This window comes from Mirounga angustirostris, unplaced genomic scaffold (genome assembly GCF_029215605.1).
Source record: "Mirounga angustirostris isolate CCGP_5_RB_7025 unplaced genomic scaffold, mMirAng1.0.hap1 SCAF_7, whole genome shotgun sequence".
In the NCBI taxonomy this organism is placed as follows: domain Eukaryota; kingdom Metazoa; phylum Chordata; class Mammalia; order Carnivora; family Phocidae; genus Mirounga; species Mirounga angustirostris.
The window spans coordinates 39784370-39796717 of record NW_026991715.1 but is presented as its reverse complement, the minus strand read 5'-3'; the positions used below and the strand labels follow the sequence as shown (position 1 = coordinate 39796717).

Here is a 12348-nt window from a genome sequence, read left to right as displayed (position 1 = left end):
AAAGCCTCTAAACCTTGAAATAAGTTCATTTGTTTCTCTTCACATTAGGGTTTTCCTCTCCATGTTGATTTTTTTTTCTTTGTGGTAGTGGGCTTTTTATTATTTTTATTTTTTTATTATTTTTACTTTTTTTTCCAATTTTATTGAGGTATAGTTCACACTGTGTTAGTTTCAGGTGAACAACATAATGATTTGATATATGTATATATTGCAAAATGATTATGACAATAAGTTTAGTTAACATCCATCATGAAAATATGGAACACCTCATGAAGTTACATATCATGTTTGTACAAGGACCACGCTATTCTTCTTCTCTGTATCATTCCACTGTTAGTATATGTGCTGCTGAAGGGAGTGCTAATATGTTTTTTAATATGTAAAACAGTACCGTAATTCAAAAGTCAAAATCATACGAACAGGTAACTCAGGGAAGTTTTCTTCAATCCCCATACATAACAAATTTTATTAGTTTCTGGTTTATCCTTTCTTATTTGCAAAAATAAGCAAATACATATATATATGCATATACATACATATGTCCTTATTTTGCCTTCTTTTTTATTCAAATGGTAGTGTATGGTATATACTTCTTTGCACAGTATTCTTTTCATTTCCTATTGTTCTATATTACATATATGCAAGTCTTTCATAGCACTAATTTTTCTCTGTGTGATCTATTTTATTTGCTTTCTCAAATATATTTGTACTTACTTTATTTTAATGATGAGTTTGTTGTTGTTGTTGTTGTTGTTGTTAAATAGATTCCACATCCAGCCTGGAGCCCAACACAGGGCCTGAACTCACAAGCCTGAGATCAAGACCTGAGCTGAGATCAAGTGTTAGATACTTCAACCAACTGAGCTACCCAAGTATGCCTTTAATGGTTAGTTTTGTATTAAAGCTAAAATAACCTTAGTTTCTCCCCCCACACACACCATCTTATTTTTGTTATTATCTATTGGTTCCCCAACAATATTTAATTAGTTAATAATTTCTTTCCTGTCATCCCAATTTACCAGCTTCTCACTTGAATAAATATCGTTTTACCCCATCAGTAACTATAAAACAATCAACAAGTATATTCTGTTTTTCAAGTGGACTGGGCATGTACTTTTCTTATAACCATCATAGTTTTATGGGTAATTACATATTTATGCTCATCAATAGTCCTTTAGTCAATGTCTTTCCCTTTTGGTTGCCTAAAAAACGTTTCCTTACGAAGGGCACATGGGAGCTATGTTCTCTGATTCTCTCATGTTCATAACTTTTAACATGTTGTCTAGATATAAAATCTTTGCCTTATGTTTCCCTTCTTTGAATATTTTCAATATGTTGCTCTATTTATTCTGGAATAAAGTCCAAAGACAATCACTTAAGTCATGATATTTTGACTAAATGCCCAAATGATTTTTTTTTTTTTTTTTGGTAAACTCCAGATGTCTTTTAGGATATATTTTGACAATGATCATTCAGTACTGATTTCCTAGGTACTAGTTTCAAATCTCTATTTTTCAGGAAAGTTTTCTTAAATGTTACCTTTTTAAAATTTAAATTACTTTTTAAGTTTCCATTACTTTTTATTTTCTTCTTTGTAGGTCTTCTAATAGGTGATTATTCAACCTATGTGTATGTGTGTTGATATTCTTTGCTCACCTTCTATATCTACCACTTTCTCTTAAATCTCTTTGATTTGTTGAAATTCACTCCTTTCACCTCCTATTTATTTTAAGTCATATCTCCTATATTTATTCACCTTTAGATTCCATTTTAGTCTCCATTTCTCAAGTAATATTAATTCTGAGTTCTCCCACCTCATTCCTGAGATTTTCTAATTTTGATTATAGTCCTTTCTTATTTAATGTTTTACTAGTTTTTAAGCTCATCTTGAAATAATAAGTTACATTTTTCAGCTGTTTTATAAGCATGTCTTTCTGTTATGTTTTCATTGCTGGGCTGTTATGTTCTGTATTTTTTTTTTCTATGATAAATTAGTGTTAGATTTTTTTTTACCAGTTTGAGATACAATTGACCTATAATATGGTGTAAATTTAGGGTATACAATTCAATGATTTTATGTATGTATATATTATAAAATGTAAAAATAATGTAAATGTAAAAAAATTTACAAAAAACTTGTAAAATGTAAAAAGTTAACACAACCAGCTTCATGTTGGATTTGAACACAATCTAATGCTATTGTTTCTTTTTATATGAATTCAGTTTTTCTTTATGAACAAGGGGTGAGTCAGGACAACTTTTCTGGCTTCAGTGCTCTAGGTCTTCCTCTTACAGCATCCTCTTTTTCAATGGCCTTTCGCTTTCTGACATGTGGTTCCTCTGCTCTTTCATTTAGACTTCCTTTTTCCTTTCTTCTACCCTGTCCTTCCCCAATTGGACTCTACTCTCAGAACTCTCCCCTTGGTGTGAGACTTTCTCCTGAAAAGGAGCTTTGTAATTTTGAAAGTTCACAGAGCCAAGACTATACCAGCTCCTTCAGATCTTATCTTGGACCCCACCCAGCCACAGCTTTGTTGGGAGTGTGCAAAACTCCTCCTCATTCCAGTTGTTCTCAAATTGCTTCACTCTGCGTTTCATTGAGTCCTGTTGTCAGTTTTAGTAGTTCTCAGCTACCCCGCTGCTTCCTCCTGCGACATGGATAGACACTGTGTCCTTAGTTATTGGTAGTTTTCCTTCACCTGCTCATATTTTGGGGTTCATGAAGATACCGTGTTCATCTAGATTTTTAAAGATGTTGACATTGGGCCTTGGATTTTGCCATTAGAGTTTATGTCTTTTTTTTAAAGGGGATTTCGGAAGATTTAAAAACCTCACTGTCCCTGCTACCATCTTCCCATCATTTCCATTGATTTATTTGTTCATTCATATATTCAACAAATAAGTTTGAGCCCTGAATTGTAACCTTATGCCTCTTCCTATTCTCTTGGTGCCATTAACTTCAGGATCCTGCTGCTTGTAATTACCTGATTCCACTTAAGCCCAGAGGTATCTGCCACCTTGGGCTGATCATTCATTACTGAGAGAAGTCAAGAACTCTCTTCCCCACTACCTGTGCAGCCAAACTGGAGAGCTACATGTCCTGTGTCTCTTGCTTCTCTTGCCACATCTGGACTTTACTATAAAAGCATAGTGTATTGGGGCACCTGGCTGGCTCAGTCGGTTAAGTATCCAACTCCTGATATCAGCTCAGGTCATGATCTCAGGGTTGTGAGATCGAGCCCCGCGTAAGGCTCCCAGCTCAGCGTGAATTTGCTTCTCCCTCTCCCTCTGCCCCTCCCCACTCCTGAAATAAATAAAACAAACTCTTAAAAAAAAAAAAAAAAGCATAGTGAATTTAATCTAGCTTCCCAAATGGCTACTAAAAGAATTGCATGAGGTAACTTGAGGCATAAGAGAGTTAATTCTCCTTGGGGCAAACCATGACTAGTGGGAAGCAGAAAAAAGGATGGAGCTGGGCAGATAGATTCCCTCTACCTTCTTCCTACCTGGGACTGACTATTACAAGGCACATCTTCTTTGTTCTGCCTATCCTGAGATATCCATGAGGTTCACTAAGGCACCATCTGCCAGCCAAGGAGTGCTCCGTGGCTGGAGCTCCACCTAGAGGAGGTGCCTATTCTAATTCACACAAGAGTCAGGTATAGGCTAATGCTGCCCACTGGAGTGTAGAGATGCATGAACAATGATGAGCACCTAGAACAAGCAATAGGAACTGGGAAATCATTAAATTATCACCCATCACCCAGTTCCTTCTAGTGTGTCTTTGCTAGATGGTCCACACTCTGCTGAACTGATCCCTATGAGATGTTCACTATGTCATTTTTAGCTTTAATTGTTTGAAACTCTTCCCTTTTTCTGTTTATTAACTTTTAACTTATATTTATTGATCTATAATTTGATGTTATAATATATATGATGTTACATTAAAATACAACTATAATTATATATACGCTATATATAATTATATAAACTACAAATAAAAATACAAACTATAAATTATTATATTATAACATTAACTATATATAGATATATATAACTATATATACAATAAGTATAAATTATATACTATAGTATATATAACATAACTATAAATTATAGTTATAATTTTAAATTAATATACACTATAGTATATACTATATATTATACATATTATATACTATATATAATTATAATATAAGCTATAATTTATAATTTAATCTGTAATTAAACCTTTTTTGGTGTAGGGGCGCCTGGGTGGCTCAGTCGGTAAGCGTCTGCCTTCGGCTCAGGTCATGATCCCAAAGTCCTGGGATCGAGCCCCGCATAGGGCTCCCTGCTCTGCTGGAAGCCTGCTTCTCCCTCTCCCACTCCCCCTGCTTGTGTTCCCTCTCTCGCTGTCTCTCTCTCTGTCAAATAAATAAAATCTTTAAAAAAAAAAAAACAACCTTTTTTGGTGTAAAATTAAATGGGTTCTGATGAATGCACACACAATTGTGTGACCACCAACACAATAAAGTACAAATATTTGCATCACTCCATAAAGATCCTTTGTACTATATAATCAGTCCCCTCCTCTTACCCACAGCAACCACTGATCTGATTTCTGTCCCTATAGTTTTCCCTTTTAGTGCATGTCATATAAATAGAATCATGTAACCTACTGTGTCAGACTTTTTTTTTTTAATTTTTTAAGCTTTTTATTTATTTATTTGACAGAGAGAGAGAGAGAAAGAGACAGCATACAAGCAGGGAGAGCAGCAGAGGGAGAGGGAGAAGCAGGCTTCCTGCTGAGCAGGGAGCCCAACATGGGGCTCTATCCTAGGACCCTGTGATCATGACCTGAGCCACCCAGCACCCCCAGACTTCTTTAACTTAGCAAAATGCTCTTGTAATTCAGCCATGTCATTATATATATCAGTAGTTTGTTGCTTATCACTGAGCTGTATTCCCTTGTAAGGATGTACCACAGCTTGTTTATCTAGTCACCTATAGATGGACATATGGACATATGGATTGTTTCCAGTTTCTAGTGATTATGAATAAAGCTGTTATAAACATTTGTGTACAGATTTTTTTTTGTGGGCATATACTTTCATTTTTAGTGGGTGCAATTGCTAGGTCATATGGTAAGTGTACGTTTAACTTGATAAACCACTTCCAAATTGTTTTCAGAAGTGGCTGTACTGAATATTGGTATTCCCAGCACCTATGTACAGGACTATTTTTCATTAATTTTTAAAATTTGACCAGGACTCCATGAACCCATTCCCATCATTTAAATAAGTCAATCAACACAGAGATGCAAAATTCCCATTTCTCTCATCAATCTCTCTCCACTCCTTAAGTGTGGTCACTGTGATCGGTTTGGTGTTGTATAAAAATTCTTTCTTATTTTGAAAAGAATTAAAAACTCTTTGAGCAGCGCCATAACCACCACCAAATTCTAATCCCTACTAGAAGGCAAGGCATGATAGCAAGACTGCTGGCATTGGTGTCACCCAAATCTGGACTTTGATCCTGTATCTGCCACTTTCTAGCTCCAAACAAAGCGTGGAAATAGCAGCATGCATATGCTGTTAATTGGAGATATACATCTCTCCTTATAATTAATACATGAAAATAAAATATGTAAATACATATTTGAGTTTCCATTTGCCATTCCTAATTAATATAGATTTCTAGTTTTCTGCCATTTTTGGACAGTAAAGGTTAACACATTAATATATGAGACTGCCTTGGATCCTAGACAAGGCACATTAGTGTGAAATATTCATCTGGAACTTTGTTGTCCAGAAAAGTCTGCAGGAAAGCCTTAAGATGAAAACAGGAGTAGGGCTTACAAACAGCCCATTTCTAACATTTATAAATCAGCTGTAACTGACCAAATGCAGTGATGAGTCTAAAAGTAGTAAAAACCTAGAAGGGTGAGCATGCCAGGGGCTGGAGGGAGGGGAAAATGGGGGAGGTGCTGTTCAACAGGTATAAAGTCTCAGTCATGCAAGATGAAAAAGTTCTAGATCTGCTGTATGACATTGTACTTGTAGTTAAGAATACTTAACTATGCACTTGAAAAGTTGTTAAGAGGGTAGATCTCACGTTATGTGTTCTTACCACAATAATAAAAAAGGGAAGGGTATTAGTGGAAAATTTGATGAAATCTGTAATTTAGCCAATAATGTTGAATTACTGTTAATTTCTTAGTTTTGACAAATGAATGCTGGTTATGGAAGATGTTACCATTCAGGGAAGCTCGCTGAAGGGTCTACAGTAACTCTCTGCACTCTCTTAGCAATGTTTCTGTAAGGCTAAAATTATTCCAAAGGATAAAGGTTATTTTTTTTTACGTAATGAAAACCAAGTCACCCACACAAGGGTATTGGCTGTACGATTTTTATAATGGCAAAAATTGAGGTAAAAACCAGGGACACCTGAGTGTCTCAGTGGGTTAAGCGTCTGCCTTTGGCTCAGGTCATGATCTCCGAGTCCCGGGATTGAGCCGCATCGGGCTCCCTGCTCGGTGGGAAGCCTGCATCTCCCTCTCCCACTCCCCCTGCTTGTGTTCCCTCTCTCGCTGTGTCTCTCTCTCTCAAATAAATAAATAAAATCTTTTTTTAAAAATTGGGGTAAAAACCATTTAAGAAGTATGACTAAAAAAAATTAGTGTGTATCATGTAGTTATTAAAAAGATAAAGTTGATGCTGAGTATTATGTAACGACATGGAAAGCAGTGCACACTATATTGTTAAGTAGGAAAAGAAGCTTACTAAAGCTTTTATATTATGATCTCATTTGTGTATCTGTGTATTTTTTGTCTTGTGTAAAAAATACATATATCTATGTAGGTTAGTATAAAAGATGCCTAGAAAATTAAACACCAAACTGTTTACACGGTACTTTATTCAGGTACTGGTTGCAGAAAGCTATGTCTATTCTTTACGTGTGGGTTATACGCGTAAGTCGCGTTGAATATTTTATCGAGCTCAGGACAGCCCTTACGCCTGGGCAAGAGAGGCTCCTCCCTCAGACCTCAGGGGTTACAGTGTGGAAGTCACAAGCACACGGTGCAAAGGTAAATATATTAAAGAACCTAAGGGATCGGGTACTCACGGCTGACACAAAGCAGCCACACGCTAGAGTCCATCCTGGGACCTACACCCCGTAGGCCACAGGAAGGGTTTCTCTGCATCTCTTGCCCTCTGTTCTCAAATCAATTGGTGACTTTCTCCAATGTCGTGGGGAATTGTAGGTTGTTCTGCCAACAGCCAGGAAGGACATTGCTTAGGAGTGTGAGGAAGATTTGAGCTGTGGAAGCACTTAGGTAAGAGAAGAGACAAATTAATTAGCTTGTCAAATCCTTCTTCTCGCATATATCAATGTTATAGATTCTTGCATAATAAAGTATCTTTTCCCAGGAGTATTTAGCATGTGTTTTCTTGCTTTCTTTAAGTTCCGGTTGACAGACCTATTAGTATTCACACATTACTGCAGTCTTAGCAATAGTACATATAGCAACCAAAGAACAGTTTGCAATATTAAATAATATCATTCTTTTTTTTTTTTAAAGATTTTATTTATTTGACAGAGAGACACAGTGAGAGAGGGAACACAAGCAGGGGGAGTGGGAGAGGGAGAAGCAGGCTCTCTGCTGAGCAGGAAGCCCGATGCGGGGCTTGATCCCAGGACTCTGGGACGACTGAGCCACCCAGGCACCCCAAATAATATCATTCTTAATTCTTTTTTATGCATAGTCTAGACCTGGCATACTTGAAGCATGAAGCATAATCCCAATTTTTTGCATTAGCAACTGATGGTCATGCACACGGGAATTGTATGCAATTTTATATTTATAAAAATATTTTATAAAATATAAGTAAATTTTTTAAGGATTTATTTATGAGAGAGCAGGGGAGGGGTAGAGGGAGAGAATCTCAAGCAGACTCCCCACTGAGTGCAGACCCCCCCCACCCCCAGACGGGGCTCAATCTCATGACCCCAAGATCACGACCTGAGCCAAAATAAAGAGTTGGAGGCTTAACTGAGCCACCCAGGTGCCCCAAGATATAAATTTTAAAACAAGTAACTAAGCTTTATTTGAATAATTTTTGTTCAGATTTTGCTCTTCATTAATTATTCTTTTTTGCTCTTTAATAACTTTTTGAGACCATACAGGAAAAATAATTTTAATTTTTCAATATTTTAACATTTACTTTAATTACATCTTTGATGAAGTACAGGCAAAGTTGGAATATTTGACTATGATTACATTTAATCTCTTAATCCTATAGCTCATAGAGAATGAGAACAAGCTGGTATTGGGATACAACCACACATAATGAAAGGGGAGCCTAGAAGAGGAAGGGCTGAAAAGAAAATGAACAAAAAAGGAGGCTGCTTCAATGTTTTTAAATTGCAGACAATGAAAGTAAATAGACTTCCACTAAGCATGACCCACATACAATTTACAAACATTACAAATTATTGACTGAACAAAATAAAATAAGCAAGGAAAGTATTCTTAGCAAATCTACAACCTGAACAGTCAGATAAAACAACTGTGACTTTATATTCTTTACTAAAGGGGTTTTTTTTCCTGATCAAAAAGATGACAATGAAAAAGATAATTTTTTATATAAAATTCACAACTTAGAAGAAATAAATGCAATTCTGGCCTGCCCATTAGACAATAAAGAAATTACCAAAAAAAATTGGCAAATTGGATGAGAAAAATAAAAACTTTGAAACTTTTTTCTCACATTTTTTTATTTTATTATGTTATGTTAATCACCATATATTACATCATTAGTTTTTTTTTTTTAAAGATTTTATTTATTTATTTGAGACAGAGAGAATGAGAGAGAGAGAGCACATGAGAGGGGGGAGGGTCAGAGGCAGAAGCAGGCTCCCTGCCGAGCAGGGAGCCCGATGCGGGACTCGATCCTGGGACTCCAGGATCATGACCTGAGCCGAAGGCAGTCGCTTAACCAACTGAGCCACCCAGGCGCCCTACATCATTAGTTTTTGATGTAGTGTTCCATGATTCATTGTTTGCGTGTAATACCCAGTGCTCCATTCAATAGGTGCCCTCCTTACTACCCATCACCAGGCTAACCCATACCCCGCCCCCAGAACCCTCAGTTTGTTTCTCAGAGTCCATAGTCTCTCATGGTTCGTCTCCCCCTCCGATTTCACCCCCTTCATTTTTCCCTTCCTACTATCTTCTTTTTTTTAACATATAATGTATTATTTGTTTCAGAGGTACTTTGAATCTTTACCGTTTACGGGAAAGTGACCCTACAAAAAGTCTGTCGTGATCTTTTTAAATCATGAGGATGCTTCCAGAAGAACGTAAGCTGATTCAAATGATTGCCTAATAATTTTCCATTGGATAAAGATGGGGAAAATGTAATATATCATATTATAATAAAATATTTTTTTCAAATGGAGAAACTGTAGAAACTGTTAAATTTTAAGTTCAAAGACAAAGTATTTTGTTAACCAGCCTTCATAAGCAGCTCTGGCCAAGGAAAGTATTTGGGAGTGGAAATACTTAGGTTCTCAATTAAAAGAACACACGTTACTTACAACCAAAAATACATAAAGAAACAAAACAACACAAAAAACCTGCCTATGCAAATACAAGAACTGTAAAAAAGTCTAAAGTAACAGTAACTGAACAAGAATAATCAACACGGAAACTCATAAACAAATAAATAGGGATATAAGATATTGCTGTGATATTATTAAGAGAATAGATGTTGTGTATTTAACCAACCTTGTGTGACAATAGCACAATATTCATCGAGTTTCTTTTCTTTTCTTTTCTTTTTGACAGAGAATGAGAGACAGCGAGAGAGGGAACACAAGCAGGGGGAGTGGCCAATAATAACTAATATTTATTAAGTGCTTATTATGAGCTAGGCACTGAGCTTGTTACCGCTTATACAATGGTTCACAACACCTCCATGAGGTAAACATTCCAATTTCACTTTACAGCTAGGACTGTCAACTGAGGCTTGGAGAGGCAAAGTTGCTTGCCCAGATGCTCAAAGCTGAATCAAGTGTACATTCACTGTGCCCATCCTGATGGGGACTGGCTGCTAAGGGCTGATGGAACTCCAGGGAATGCAGGGCCTCTTCTGGGAAAGATCAGCTCTCTACCCCTGGAAGACCATCATTAGGCACTGATGGCTTTTTGTTTCAAAGACTTTCCAGTCTACAAAAGAAACCAGTGAAACCAGAAACACTTCCAGGGAGCCTAAGATGATAACATGCGAAGCCAGTAGTATTTCTCGTACTTTTTCCACCAAAATAACCCATCAGACCAAGAATGAATTCTTAACTCTTTGGGTTCAGCCCAAAAGATTCTGATCAATTTCTTGTGCTGTCTCTTTAAAATCATACACACAGGGACGCCTGGGTGGCTCAGTCGTTAAGCATCTGCCTTTGGCTCAGGTGATGGTCCCAGGGTCCTGGGATTGAGCCCCGCATGGGGCTCCCTGCTCCACGGGAAGCCTGCTTCTCCCTCTCCCACTCCCCCTGCTTGTGTTCCCTCTTTCGCTGTGTCTCTCTCTGTCAAATAAATAAATAAAATCTTTAAAATCATACACACATTTTTCTCCATACTGTGTGTGTGTATATAATGTTTTTCTTCCAGATCTTCAAGTAAAAATGACACTTCAGAAGGGATTCTACGTTCATCTTAGAGTTTAAAGCTCTTTGGCATTCTGTCTGCTCCTCTGGCTTGAATAGCAGAGCCCTCAACGCCATCAGTGGCTACCTTGGTAGGGTTTACTTGGCTGTTAGGTGAGCTCAAAGCCCTGCAGGTAAAGGGGAAGCTAGATTAACTCCTTCCCAATTTAGTTCAGGACCTGTCCTGTTTGTCTTTTACTTGAATCATCCTCCTAGCCTGCCCCTGACAGTTTTGAAGGGACGTGAACTCCTTGCCATTACAGTTGTCCAGTCTGCTTGCTTGGAGAGCTCTGGGGAGTAAGACATTGAGCAATGAATGAAGGAAACTTTCAAATTTGATATCCTATGATCCTGTAATTTTGTAAGTCTTCTACAGCAGCAATTTCAAGAATCAGTAAATATTTATTCAGCTCTTTTTAAAGGGCCAGATACTATATGAGGTAGTGATGAACAGCACAGTCCTCTTGAAACTCAGTTTCCTAGGAGAGATATAAACAGGCAGGGAACTATAATACAGCTCTCACAAGAGAAGCATGGAAGCTCGGGAAGCTCAAAGGAAGGTCACCAAGCCTGGAACAGTGGAGATGGATCTTAGCAGGCTTCTAGGAGGAGGTGCCAAGAGGTTTGAAGAATGAGCAGAAGTTGACCCAGGTCCTTCTGAAAGGCCCTGGAGTTGAGATTCATTTCCGTGAGTTTCAGGTCCCTTCCCTGCCCTCCTGCTTTTGTTTACCCATTCTACTTGGCTGCTAGGATATTTAGGAACAAAAGTGCTAACTTTTTAATTATCAGTTGTAACCATGGACGTGAAGAGAGAATAAGGAGTCCATCCCATCACACAAAACTACATCAGAAAGGGGGACTAGACTCCAGGTTTTTGGCAACAAGGTTACCGGGTAGATCCTAAACTCGCTTGAGCCAGTCACAGCTGTTAACCGAGCGGAAGGGAGGGGTGATTCATGCTGCATGTGCCTCCTGTGAACACAAAGAAAATATCGTTCAGGGAAGAAGCAGGCTTCTCCTTCTAGTAGTACGTGTTTTGGTCATCACACAGTAGATAGCCAAGCCAATAATCCAGCCTGCAAAACTGCCAGCTCAAAAAAACCAAACCCTTTGAAGTGGCTAATGAATACACTCTTTTTAACTTACTCCCATCTCATTGCTCAGAGCTGTGCAGTTGCTCCTGGGCAGAAGTTTCACTAATGTAGGGATGTTGACTGGCCACTGCATCAAATATTTATCAAGTCACAGATGGGAATCTACAAAGAGTTTGCAGAGAGGTTTAGTGTCTCCCTTTGGTTCTCGGGGAAGCACGTCAGCACCGCAGAATGCAAGCCCACAAACACACACCTTCCAGCCGATGCTGGTGGTGGCTGACCCATTTTAACCAGGTTAAATGAGGCCCCACTTAAAGACATCACTGTTTTTTCTTAAAGTAAAAGTAGAATATCTTCACCGTCACCATACGCACAAGACGTAGTGTGCGTCTTTTAAATAAAACGAATGATACTGTATCCAATGTTTGAAAGCATTTCTCTGTTTCGCTTTTCTCATTTAACAATAGATTCTTAACATCTTTGCAGGACATTGAGTATTTTTCTACAGCGTATTTTTATATATTTACACAATAATCTAGTGTATGAATGTGCCATGATTTACCCA

General features: G+C 37.7%; 1 non-coding gene across 1 annotated transcript; it reads right to left on the bottom strand.

Moving 5' to 3' along the window:
- Positions 1-251: 251 nt before the first annotated feature.
- Positions 252-361, bottom strand: LOC123836611 (U6 spliceosomal RNA). Its single transcript, XR_006789005.1, has one exon. It is a non-coding gene; the product is annotated as a U6 spliceosomal RNA (small nuclear RNA).
- Positions 362-12348: the final 11987 nt, after the last annotated feature.